This window comes from Sturnus vulgaris, chromosome 14 (assembly GCF_052056855.1).
Source record: "Sturnus vulgaris isolate bStuVul1 chromosome 14, bStuVul1.hap1, whole genome shotgun sequence".
Taxonomy (NCBI): domain Eukaryota; kingdom Metazoa; phylum Chordata; class Aves; order Passeriformes; family Sturnidae; genus Sturnus; species Sturnus vulgaris.
Genome location: NC_142256.1, coordinates 4415262 through 4428295, shown reverse-complemented (window position 1 = coordinate 4428295; position 13034 = coordinate 4415262).

Here is a 13034-nt window from a genome sequence, read left to right as displayed (position 1 = left end):
GCATCAGCAATCGAGTGCAGATGTACGGATCAATGCAGGCGCAACTGAGCTCAGTGTGATGGCTCAAGGAATGCGCAATCGAGGGCAGAGTGATGGATTGGGAGGGAGGAGCACACTCAGGCACACTCACACACGTATTAGGTCACAAAACGCAGATTTTCATCCCAACGCCCTGGAATGGGGCAGGGGCGATCTCAGAAATGCCTCCCTGGGTTGGGAATGGGGCAGGGTGAGATCTCGGCGGTGTCTCCCGGTACCTGTGGAGAAAAACCGCCCCAGCCAAGCACGGGGAGGAATTCCCATGCCTAATTTTCCAAAATGCAGGTGTTCTGAGTCTTTGCAGTTTCCCTGCCGCTGTCACTGTCCTCGCAGCGAGGGGACGCGCTGGTGCCACCGCAGATTCCTCATTTCCCCGCGTTTTTCAGGAAAGGGCTGGGGGCGGCGCCTGGAGCAGGCGGAGGAGCTGCCGGGGATCTGCTGCTTCCCAAAACCTCGGTGCAGCTCCCGCGGGAGATGAACAAGTTCCTCACTGGCTGAGCTCACGGCACAGGCATCCCGACCTCCATGAGAATTTGTCGCGGGCCCTTCCCGGGCTGCCATGGTGCCCCGGACCGGCTCCCGGGAGCCGGCAGAGGATGCGACGATGCTCGGGGCTGTGCCTGCCGCCTGTCCCTCGGTCCTTCCTGGCATCTCTCGGACGAGCAGGGACTCCCGCGTTCCCGACAGGAGTGATGGATGCGAGTGAACGGGATCAAATCAGCTCTAGGGCTGGGCTGGGAGTCCTGGGGGGCTCTGGGGAGGGGGATCCCCCTCCCGTGGTGCCCCACTTTGGGATGGGCAGTGCTGCAGCACTGGTGTGGCTCCTGGGTTGTGCTCAGGGGGTTGTTTGTCCTCGGGATGTGGAGCACAGTAGTCCCTGGAGCTCAGTGGGATTTGTGATCCTGTGTCCCCCAGGATGGTCCCTGGAGCTCACTGGGATTTTGTGATCCTGTGTCCCCCAGGGTGGTCCCTGGAGCTCACTGGGATTTTGTGATCCTGTGTCCCCCAGGATGGTCCCTGGAGCTCAGTGGGGTTTGTGGTCCCTCCTGTGCCCCTCAGCATCCCATGGGACAGGGACAGGCAGTGCTGGGACCCTCTTGGAGGAGGGTCTGGGATGCACCTGCTGCTCGGCCTCAGCACGTAGGAACGCAAATGCTGGGAAAGAAAACTGCCTGGGAACTTTCTGGGGATTTCCCAGGGAGAGCTGAGATCTGGGAATTTTCTGTCCCCTCCTTCCTCACTCACACGCTGCTCCAGAGGTCACAAAATGCTTTTTAAAAAGCACCAGCCCACACAATGCTCTTCCCTTGTGCAGCGGGTGCTGCTGACGAGATCCCGCATCCGGCAGCGGATCCGGGATTAGCCCTGGCCTGGGAAAGGCCCTGCCAGGCTCTGCCAGCTGCTCCCACACCACGGGGGGAAAAATATTCTGGATCCCACAGGTGCATCCTCCCCTGGTCCTGCTCCGTGCCAGAAATCCACGCCTGCCCTGGCTGATGTCGGGCAGAGCTCTGGGTGACGTGCAGGGCACATGGGGATTTCTCCCTGCACGGGGAGAGGTTTCTGGACAAGGTTAATACAGGGAATTCACGTTTTTCCAGGAAATCTTGTGGCAATTTCCACGAGAGCAGCAGGAATCGAGGGTGCCTGAGCCAAGGGGATGTTCCTGGAAATGGTTCGTAAAAAAGCTCTGAAAAAAAAGTCACTGTGGTGTTGGAGCAGTTTAATAAATGACCAATCTCAACCCTGCCCGACATGAATGATCCAACGAAACCCATGTAAAAAACAGGGAAAAACTGTTTTGGTTAATTCTGTTTTGTTTTTTTTTTTTTTTTTTCCATGGATAATTGTTTTTTTTACCCAGAATAAAACTGTTTGTGTTAATTCTGTTTTTTTTTTCCCTGGGTAATTGGAGTTTTTTACCCAGAATAAAACTGTTTGTGTTAATTCTGCCTCCAGCAAAGACAATCCCATTTGTGGGGTTGTCTTCACTCAGGGACCAGGTGGCACCTGGTGGGTGATGCAAAAGGATGGAGAGACCCTTGCACACCCCAAAGGGATCTTGTTTTAGGGGGAACTCCCCATGACACCGTGCCTGTATCCACACCTGCATGTATATTTGTAAATAATTAAGGTGCTGCATGTATGTATATAATTTAAAGGTGGGTGACAGCAGGGCACACAGAGGGAACTGGGTGGCAAGGAGACGTTGTCCTCGTGGATGTCGCTGAGCTGGTGACAAAGGCAGGAGCAGAGCGAGCAGGGTCGGCCCCCAGGCCAAGAGAATCGGACAGAAATGGTGACGTGGGGCCAGGGGAAGTGGGGTCCTGGCCTTTCCCAGGCTCTGCCGTGCTCCACGCTCCACTTTCCTGCCAGTTTATCAGCCACCAAGGGAACATCAGCCAGGACAGAACAAACAAACATCCCAGTTTGGGCTTCCTTCCTTCCTTCGAATAACCAAAAAAAAAAAAAAAAAAACCAAAAAAAAAAAAACAAAAAAACAAACCAAAAAACCACCAGAGAGAGATGGGGAACTCAATTAAATTTAAAAAGACTGAAACAAGTCAAATAAATAAGCATTTGTGTTTCCACAGGGACATGATGCATTCCTGGGAGCAGGAGCTTGGAGCAGCAAAGGCACTGATGCCCAAGTGGCCCCACTGAAGCCACCACTGCCCCCAGGGGAGCAGCCAAAGTCCCTTGGCCCTGGTAGCCCTTGGACCAGCAGAAGTTGTCCCTGGACCCCAGCACACAGCCACGACCCACCAGGAACTCCCAGCCTGTTTGGAGGGGAAATCCTGGTGGGAGAGTTTGTTTTCCTCTTTCTGTTTCATTCCAGCAGCAAAGGCAGGTCAGGACCTGCAGCTCCAGTCCTGGCACCACCGTGCTGGGCTGGCTGTCCTGGTTTGACACAGCTAAAGAGAAAATCCATCCATTCCAGAGGTGATTCCCTGCGAGGACATGATGACAATGATTCTCTGTGAGGAATGCTGGCAGCTTCCTCCAGACCCAGCAGAAACAATCAGTTTGTCTTGAATTTTGACCCCTTGTTAAACCATTTAAGAGAGCTGAACACCCCCAGGCTCCTGAGGCTCCTCTGGGAAGAGAATCTTCCCTGGGACACCGGGGTGACTGCAGGGGAGTGAGACCCCCTGATTCCTCAGCATCCCTGGGGTGGGAGAAACATCAGAGTGGGCTCCGGAGATGAGTGTGGGGGATTTGCAGGGTAAATGAGGGTGTGGGAGGTACCACAGGGGAGGTGTGGTGGGAAATGCTGGGGCTGTTTCCCCACACTCCCCCTCCCTGCAGGGGCAGGGAATGATCCGCGTTAGGCAGAGTCCCTGTGGGTTCCCTGTGGGTTCTCTGTGGGTTCCCTGTGGGTTCCCTGTGGGTTCTCTGTGGGTTCTGGGGCTCTCCGGGGCTGCATCTTCGGGGGGAATCCTCCAGACCCCCCCAGGGGGATGATAAATGCTTCAGGGTCTCCTCCATCCAAACTTTCTCCCACCCCGTGGCTCTGCTGCCTTTCCCCAAATCCCTGGGGTCCCCCTGCACCTTCTCCATCCCCCGCCCCGTCTCAGTCCCTCTCTGTCCCCTCTCTGTCCCCTCCCCTCTGCTGGCCATGGCAGACAGGCGCTATCGATTTTCCTGGGTCAGCAAATCCCGGCCGTGGGGGGAGCTGGGCAGTGGTGACACCGGGATGGCAGTGGTGTCACTGGGATGGCAGTGGTGACACTGAGAGGGCAGTGGTGACACCGGGATGGCACCAGTGGTGACACTGGGATGGCAGTGGTGGCACCGGGATGGCAGTGGTGACACCGGGATGGCACCAGTGGTGACACCGGGATGGCAGTGGTGACACTGGGATGGCAGTGGTGACACCGGCACGGCCGCGCTGGCACTACAAGGGTGCAGAGGGGGCTGTCAGGGCCGCTGTCCCCATGGCCCGGTCCCCAGCAGCTCGGCATCCCGTGGGACACAGGCGGCTCTTCCCTCCCTGAGCCCCAGGCTGATGAGATCCAGCCAGGACCCAGCGGGGAATCGCAGCTCCTGCACGGGATGGGGAATCTGGGGAGCAGGAAACCCTCAGGAATCCTTTGCTCCCCCAAACAGACCCCGGTGGCTCAGGACGCGGTGTCCCCAAGCTCCCGCTGTGGTTTTGTCCACCCTTTGTCCACCCTGGAATGCCACTGTCCCCCCGCGCTCCCTGCAGCCCCCGGGATGAGCCCTGGAATGCTTTGGGTCACCGTGTCCCGGGCAGCAGTGGCAGCGGGGGGACATTGGTGTCACCCCTCCGTGTCTAACAGAGCCCTGAGGGTGCCTGGAAGAGGCTTTTCCTGGGAAGCAGGAGCCGGGTGTGTGGGGCCGGGATCACCAGGGCTTGGCTGTCCCCTCTCGTCCTGGGGACAGCAGGGAACGCTCTGTCCCCTCTGCCCCGCCTGGACACCCTCAACCTCCGAGCCCTGCCAGCCCCTCCGTGCCCCGGGCATCTTCATGCAATGGGTGGGAATTCCTGGGGGATTTGGGGGTCCCGGGTACCCACGGGGAGGTGGGAGATGGGGTGGCAGGGGGTGGGCACGGCCTCTGTGCCAGCAGGGGAAGGTGAGCAGGTGACAGAAGGTCACAAAAGTTTCTGCCTGGCTTGAAAGCCTGAGGCAGGAGGGTCCGAGATAACCACGGTTATTTAATTTATTTTTTTCTAAATAAAAAAAAAAAAAAAGGAAGGAAGTTAATAAATAATGTAAAGTGGAGAATGCATTAATGAAAGGGAGAGCGAGGCAGAGAGAGGAAGGGACAGGGCAGAGTGAGAGCTCGGGGAGCGGGGGGAGAGATTCCTGCCGGAATCGATTGGCTCTGATTACATTAGAGCTATCAAATATTCATTCTACATTCCACGAGAGGTCATTGTGTGTGTGTTTCCAATTTAGCTCTGCTCGCTGCAGGCAGCGGGCTCGGGGGCTGCCACCCGCCCGGCCACGGGGATGTCACCTCTGCAGGGACATCCCTGGGTGGGGACGGCGTGCTCAGCTGGCTGCTGGCCCTGGGGGTCTGTCACAAAGCTCCTGGGTGACAAACGGGGGGACAGCTCTGTCCCCAGGAGTGTGACAGCTCGGGCACCAGGGTGTCCCAGCTCGGGCACCTCGCTCCTCCTTGGGCCACATCAGGGCCATATCAGGGACCGGGGTCGCTGTCCCCTGGCTGGTCCTTGTCCTTTAGGGAGCGTTTTGGCTGGGATGTCACTGTGCCAGCCAGGGAGGGGTGACAGGGATGGTGGCAGGGATGGTGACAGAGATGTGTGACAAGAATGGTGACAGGGATGGTGGCAGGGATGTGTGACAGGAATGGTGACAGGGATGGTGGCAGGGATGGTGGCAGGGATGGTGACAGGGATGGTGACAGGGATGTGTGACAGGAATGCTGACAGACATGTGTGACAGGGATGGTGACAGGGATGGTGGCAGGAATGGTGACAGGGATGGTGGCAGGGATGGTGACAGGAATGGTTACAGGGGTGGTGACAGGGATGGTGACAGGGATGTGTGACAAGAATGGTGACAGGGATGGTGACAGGGATGGTGACAGGGATGTGTGACAGGAATGGTGACAGGGATGGTGGCAGGGATGGTGACAGGGATGTGTGACAGGAATGCTGACAGACATGTGTGACAGGGATGGTGACAGGAATGGTTACAGGGGTGGTGACAGGGATGGTGACAGGGATGGTGACAGGAATGGTGACAGGGCTCCTGCCCATCTTCCAGGGCACTCCCGCCCCTCTGTCCCTGCCTCCTTCCATCCCTCGGGGCTCCCTGTGTCACCGGGGTCCTCCCCGAGGTGACAACCACGAGGGACAATGGCCCTGAGCATCAATTCTCCCAAATCAGGGCTCCAGCGACACAGCTCTGCGCTGTCCCGGGTACAAACTGCTCTGTCCCCCTGAGCTGGGGACCCGCTGCCCGATTTTTCACCCACTCAAGGCCCTTCCCTTGCCCGTGCCTCAGTTTCCCTATTCTCCCACATCCCCGCACCCCCCCCTCCCCGGGCGCTGGGAGCCAGCGCTGCCTTCTCTCCTTACATTAATAAAAATTTTACAGCACGGTGGCAGGAAATGCATTTCGAGTTGGTGTGCTGCAGGATTGGATTACCAGGAAATGGCTGCCTGGCCGGCGGCCAGGGCTCCGCGGGGGAAGGAGCGGGGCACGGCGAGCGGAGCGCTGCCAGCAGCCGGTGCCACCGTCCCCACGGCCAGGCTGTGCCCGAGCCGTGCCCGAGCCGTGCCCGAGCCGTGCCAGGCTCCCGGGGCGTGGATCTGCTCCCTGCGGCTTTGGGAAAAGGGACGAGCAAGGGGAGGAGTGTCCTGGTGGATCCGCGCCGGGCTGAGAGCATCAGAGCCCGGCTGGACACGGGCTGGGCTGCAGGGAGGAGTGGAAGATTTGGGACTGGGATCAGGGACAGGTGGAAGATTTGGGACTAGGACCAGGGAGAGGTGTGAGATTTGGATCTTGGATCAAGGAGAGATGAGATTTGGGGCTGGGAACAGAGAGAGACGAGGTATTTTATGTTTGGACCTCGGAGAGGTGAAAGGTTTAGGACTGGGACCAGGGAGAGATGAAAGATTTGGGGCTGGGACCAAGGAGAGATGAGATTTGGGGCTGGGAACAGGGAGAGATAAGATTTGGGGCTGGGAACAGGGAGAGATGAAGTATTTTATGTTTGGACCTCAGAGGGGTGAAAGATTTAGGACTGAGACCACGGAAAGGCGAGAGATTTGGGACTTGGATCAGGGAGAGGTAAGATTTGGGGTTGGGACCATGGAGAGATGGAATATTTGGAGCTTGGATCAGGGAGAGGTGGGAGATTTTCTGCTGGGACCTGAGAGGGGTGAAAGATTTAGGACGGGGACCAAGGAGAGGTGGGAGATTTGAGGCTGGGACGGGCAGGATGCATTCACTGAGTGCAGCAGGTCTCTGCAGAGGTTGGTTATTCCAAGCTGTGGGATTTTTCAATCCCCGGGCTGGGCTGGTGTCAAGCAGAGCCTGGGAAAGGGTTAAACGTGTTTTGTCTGGAGCAGAGCCGCAGGAGGGGGCAGGTGCTGGCTATAAATACCTGTACCTGCCTCGGAGGTGGCAGCGCTAATGAGGGGAGGGAATTGTGAGCAGCCCCTCGGGGAGGGGCAGCAGCGGCTCCGTGGGCCCTGGGGAGGGAGGGACAGACGGGACAGGGTTGTTGGGACTGGTTTTTAGGCTAGGCTGGCTTTGAAGGAGAGCCCTCTTAGAGGTGACTGCGGCCGAGTGCTGGAGCTGCTCTCTGCAGCTGAGACAATTTAATACTGGGATCTCCTGAGCCCAGCCCAGCCCAGCCCAGCCCTGGGATCCTTTCCACGATCCTGGAATGATCCTGGGATCATCTCCACGTCAGCATCAGCTACCAAAGTGAAGCGTCTTCCCTGGGGCAGGAGGTGGTCCCTCCCTGGAGCATCCTGGGCTCCAGAGGGATGCTCAAGGCTCCGGGGGGAAGTTCCAGGCTCCAGAGGGATGCTCCAGGCTCCACAAGGATGCTCCAGGCTCCACAAGGATGCTCCAGGCTCTGGGGGGATGCTCAAGGCTCCGGGGGGAAGTTCCAGGCTCCAGAGGGATGCTCCAGGCTCCACAAGGATGTTCCAGGCTCTGGGGAGAAGTTCCAGGCTCCAGGGGGTGCTCCAGGTTCCACAGGGATGCTCCAGGCTCTGGGGGGATGCTCCTTGCCAGTGCCTGGCAGCACCTCAAGCCCCCTCTGCCTGCCCAGCCCCCCGAGCTGGGTGCAGGACGCTGTTTTTGGGGTGGAGGTGACCCCATCTCCATCTCCACTCGGGTACCCGGGACTGGGCTGGAGGGAAGAGGACACCCGCTAAATGAGAGGTGGAGAGCAGGGAAGGCAAGGAACGGTGGAAAGGAACGGAGCAAGGGAGGGAGCAGAGAGTGGGGAGAGGGGAAGGTCTGAGCCAACCCGGGGTTTGGTAAAGTTTGAAAGAACAGAAACCCTGGTTTGCGTGGAGGGGACCGGCTATTTTTAGCCGTGGGTAGGATGTCAGCTCTGAAAATAGCCTGCTACCAGATCCTAATGAAATCCTCTCTTTGGCTCTCACACGGAGCGAGTTTGGAGGGGGAGGATCGCTGTCACACCCGCAGCCGAGGAGCTCCTGACATTCACAATGACTCGCCTGGTTTTCTCTTATTTATTTATTTTATTTTTTTTTTTTTCCTTCCCCCTCCGGTTTCTCCTATTCTTCGCCGGCTCTGCCGAGCAGAGGAGTCACCAGCCAAAAAAGTGACTGCGGGGGCGGTGCTGCTTAGCTACGGCCAAATCCCAGCAGCATGTGAGCAGCTTGGCAATTGAACAGCGAGCCCTGCTCCCCGGCACACGACTTAAAGTGACATTGAAACCGCCACTCCCAGCGCTGGAGACACAGAATTTGGGGGGAGCTGCCTCCCCCCAGCCCTGGAACTTGTGGGATAGCTGGAGTACATGGGATATCTGGGACATTTGGGACATGTGGGATATCTGGGACATTTGGGACATTTGGGACATTTGACATAGCTGAAGTACATGGGATACCTGGGACATATGGAATACCTGAGACATTTGGGATACCTGGGACATTTGGGACATGTAGGATACCTGGGATATGGAGGACAGCTGGGACATGTGGGATACTTGGGACATTTGGGACACTTGGGACATTTGGGACATGTGGGACATTTGGGACACGTGGGATACTTGGGACATTTGGGATACCTGAAGTACATGGGATATCTGGGACACGTGGGACATTTGGGACATGTGGGATCCCTGGTGTGTGTGGGGTACCTGTCGTGCAGTTCACGCTGACGTCACTGGAGGGAGAGGGTGTCACCTTTGGAGCCAGCACTGCTGGAGTCACCTGTGCTCTCCGCTGGGACAGGGATGTGGCTTTGGGCAGGGACCTCCCCAGGACAAAGGTGTTCTGTAGGAGAAGAGCTGCTGTGAAATGTGGGGGATCATGGATCATGGAATGATTTGTGTTGGCAGCAACATTAAAGCTCCTCTGGTTCCCAAACCCTGCAGGGACACCTTCCACCATCCCAAACTGCTCCAATCCCAATGAACCTGGCCTTGGGCACTGCCAGGGATCCAGGGGCAGCCACAGCAGCTCTGGGCACCTGTGTCACCCTCAAGGTGACAATGCACAGGGACAGCACACTCAGTGCTCACCGTGTGGGACCTGGGAAATCAAAGCATGGGAAATTATGCCATGAGAAAAAGTACCCACAACCAAAAAAAAAAAAAACATCATTAGGTTCCTGTTCTGTTTGTTGTTAATTCCACAGTTGTTGTTTTGTTTTGCCTTGTTCAATATATCAGTAAAGAACTGTTATTCCTACCCCCATATCTTTGCCTAAAAGCCCCTTAATTTCATGATGATAATAATTCAGAGCGAGGGATTCACTTCCTCCAGTTCAAAAGAAGGCTCTGCTTTCCCCAGCACACGCCTGTCACTTCTCAAACCACGGACGGACATCGTGGCATGGGAATGATGGCACGGGAATGATGGCATGGGAATGATGCCATAGGAATCATGGCATGGGACATCATGCCATAGGCTATGGTGCCATGGGAAGTCGCTGCCCTGCCCTGCTGCCCCCCTGCTGGCTCCTGCTGGGCTCGGGGCCATCTGCATCAATGAGTCAGCAGGACCCACTCAGCGCTTCCCCGGCAGAATCCGCTCGTCTCTCCCGGCACAATGGGCAGCTCTGGCAGCGCCTCGCAATCTCAGCTCATTAAGGGACGCGTCCTGAGCCTTTATTGATGTTTTGTGCTGCCTGGCTCCATCTTCAGAGGGAAACTCTCATTGCAGTCAATGATTACACCTCCGGCTGCTGCGGGCTGAGCTCGGGGCTCCGGATCCGGCTCCTGGAGGGGCAGGCTCGGCTCTGAGCTCGGCTCTGAGCTCGGCTCTGAGCTCGGCTCCCATGCAAACCATGGGGTTTGACCCCAAAGTGAGCAAGAAACACCCCAGGGCCAGCACCCCTGTTTTCTTTCCAGGGATTAGGGAACACTCAAAAGAAAACCACGAGGCAGGGGTTGTTTTTTTTCCCCCTTGCTTCTCCCTCTTTCTGGGAGAAGGAGCTGCATGACAGGGAAGGGAAATGATGTTTCCTCTCCCCCAGCGCTGCCGTCTGCTCAGCCGGGTGGGTGGACCTGGCCTCCTCCTCTCCCAGCCTGCTGGGAGCCACATGTCCCCACCTCGGCACGATCACAGTCCTTTAATAAGTTCCCCAGTGCTGGCTGTTGAATCTGAAAAGCTCGTGGCACTGTCTGGCTTCAAGTGGCTTTTACATAATACAGACTGTCAGGCTAGATGAGCATCAAGGTCCCTTCTGGCCCTAAAATCTGCGAATCTCCAAATTAGAGGGCACCAGCACCTCCTTGTTTCTGGCTGATTGAATCAGGGGAATCGCGTGTTCTCTTTCTCCTCTCTCTCTTTTTTTTCCTCCCTCCCCTGCATCATCTCTAACTGGAGGTGAATTTCCCTCCCCCTGAGCCCAAGCCTGGCAAACAGCAGCAGGAGAGATCAGGCAGCTTCAGCCTTGCTCGGGGATGTCCTGCCCTCCTTCCCACTGCAGGGCTGATTTCCAGGGGTGAATTGTCTGCCCGGGGGCACAGCCAGGGCTGGAGCTGCTCAGACTCAGAAAAGCTCAGTGGAAAATGGTGCTGAGCTCTCCCGATTGTTTTAAAGTCCCAACGAAGTTCTCCGGGCTCCAGACAGAGCTCCTTGGGATTTGTGAGCAAGGTGTGGATGTAGAGAAAAACACTTTTTGGGGAGGGAAATGAAAGTGAGTGACTCCCCGTGGTTTTGGGGATGTTTGGGATGTGTAGGGGGAATGGGAAGAGCAAAGCAGGGAGGAATTGCTGCTGATCTATGAGGGTTGGTGGCGATGGGGACTCTCCAAAATGCAGGGGTGTGCAAACAGGAGCTGGGCCCTGCTGGGCAGGCTCAGGTGGAGCCCCGGGATGCCCATCCTGATGTGGGTGCCCTCAGCTGCCCTGGCAGGACCTGCACTGAGAGCCTCAAACAGAAATGGGACACCCAGGAGCTGCTTCCCCCCAGCCCTTTGGGCACGACCCCAGCACCATCCACGGCCTTAAAGGCGATGGGGATGAGGAGTGGGACCAATCCCAAACGGGGGCTGAGGAGACGGGGTGCAGTGGGGGCTGTGTGGGGTGCAGTGGGGGCTCTCTGGGTTGTCCCCCTGCTCCCACACACAGGCATGACCAGAATCCTTCAGAAATCTCACACCTCCCTCTGCCCCGGCTCATCAGGAAGAGCCACATCTCTCTCCCAACAGCCAAAACCCCTCCTGGAGAGGGGTTTGGAGCAGGGGGGCTCCATCCCAGACCCTTCCTTTGGGGCAGGCTCTGAACTTTCCATCTTTGTGAGCACACTGGGGTTCCTCTGGCGGTGCTGTGGTCAGTAACTCACCGGGAGCTGCTGCCCCGCTCCGCTCCGCTCTGCTCTGCTCTCCCCACCCTCCCACTCCTCCCCGGGGCTCTGCATTCAGCCTTTCTGGCCCTCCCTCGGCAGCGAGCGAGGAATAAAGCGGCGCCGGCTGAGCACGACGCGGGGATGCTGCGAGGGAAGCCTGAATCAGCGGCAGCGCAAGGTGGGAGTGGGAGATTTGGGCTGGGAGGGAGGCAGCGCATCACACGTGCTCCCGGCAGTCAGGTGCTCTCAGCCTGCTCGGATCCTTTAAAGACGGAGCTGGGAGCGAGGGGGGTTCAGGCTGGATGCTCTGAGCTGGAGGGATGCTGCCAGGGACTCGTTCTTCTTGGAGAAACTCCCGGAGGAGCATCCCTGGTGGGATCCCGTGGAGATGGAGAAACCCTCAGCCCAGAAATGCCTAAAAACGAGACTGCAAAGGCTCAGCTGGGCACAGTGTGGGAGTCGCTGGTCCCAGCTGGGGGGATCCCAGTGCTGCTGCTGGCACCATCGGGAGCCCCTGAGGTCCGTGGGATCATCCCGGTTTGTCCCCATCTGTTACAGCCACAAGCAGCAGATTTATCACTCTCCTTCCAGGTCCTTCTCTCCCCTCTGTCCCCATCCTGCTCTCACACACTCACACTCTGTGTTCGCCTTCCTGCCCGCCCCGAGGGGGTCCCGGGCTGCTGGGGGGGGCTGAGGGCTCGGTGCTTTCATCTTCACACGTCTGAGACGGATCCCGAGCCCTGCCCGAGCTGGGGGTGTCGCTTTGCTCGCCCGGTGAGCACCCTGGAAGTGTGGAGGGGATGGAGGGAGCCTGGGGGCTCTGCTGGGTGGCATCCAGCGCCATCAGGGTGGCCTCAGGGTGCCTTTGGGACTGTCAGACCAGGTCCACTTCAGTGATAAATGCGGCCGAGGGGTGTGACAAGGACCCGCGGTGCTCCTGAGCAGGAAAGGAGGAAGGACAGAGCATGGAGCGGCTTGGGAAAACCTCTGGGGTGGAAGATGCAGGTGCTGCTTGGACCTTGAGCGGTTTCTGGAGGGTGGGATGTGTGTGGGCCGGTTCTGGGGGTCTCAGATGGAAAAGCTGCTTTCCAGCCTCTCTGCCGAGCGTGTCCCTGCAGGAGCTAACTCAGGTGTGGGTTTGGATTTTCGGGAAGTGTCGGAGCTGGGCGGCACCTGGGCTGTCCCGGGAAGAGGTGAGCTGGGAGAAGGTTGGACCCCATGACCTCAGACACCTTTTTCCCACCTTTTCCACGATTCCATGAGGTGACTGCGCCCGTTTCTCGGCGATTTCCGGACCAAACCCGAGGCGACAGATCCCGAATCGCTCCCAACCCTTTACGGACCTGCCCACGGTGTCACCCTGCCGTGTCCCCAGCGGGGGGAACACGGGCCCGGGCTGCGGCAGGGCCATCCCGGGAGGGGAGCAGGGAGGGACAGGGAGCCCGGGACAGACGGAAACGCTGAAATCGCGGCTGAGCATCCCGCGGCGGGGCTG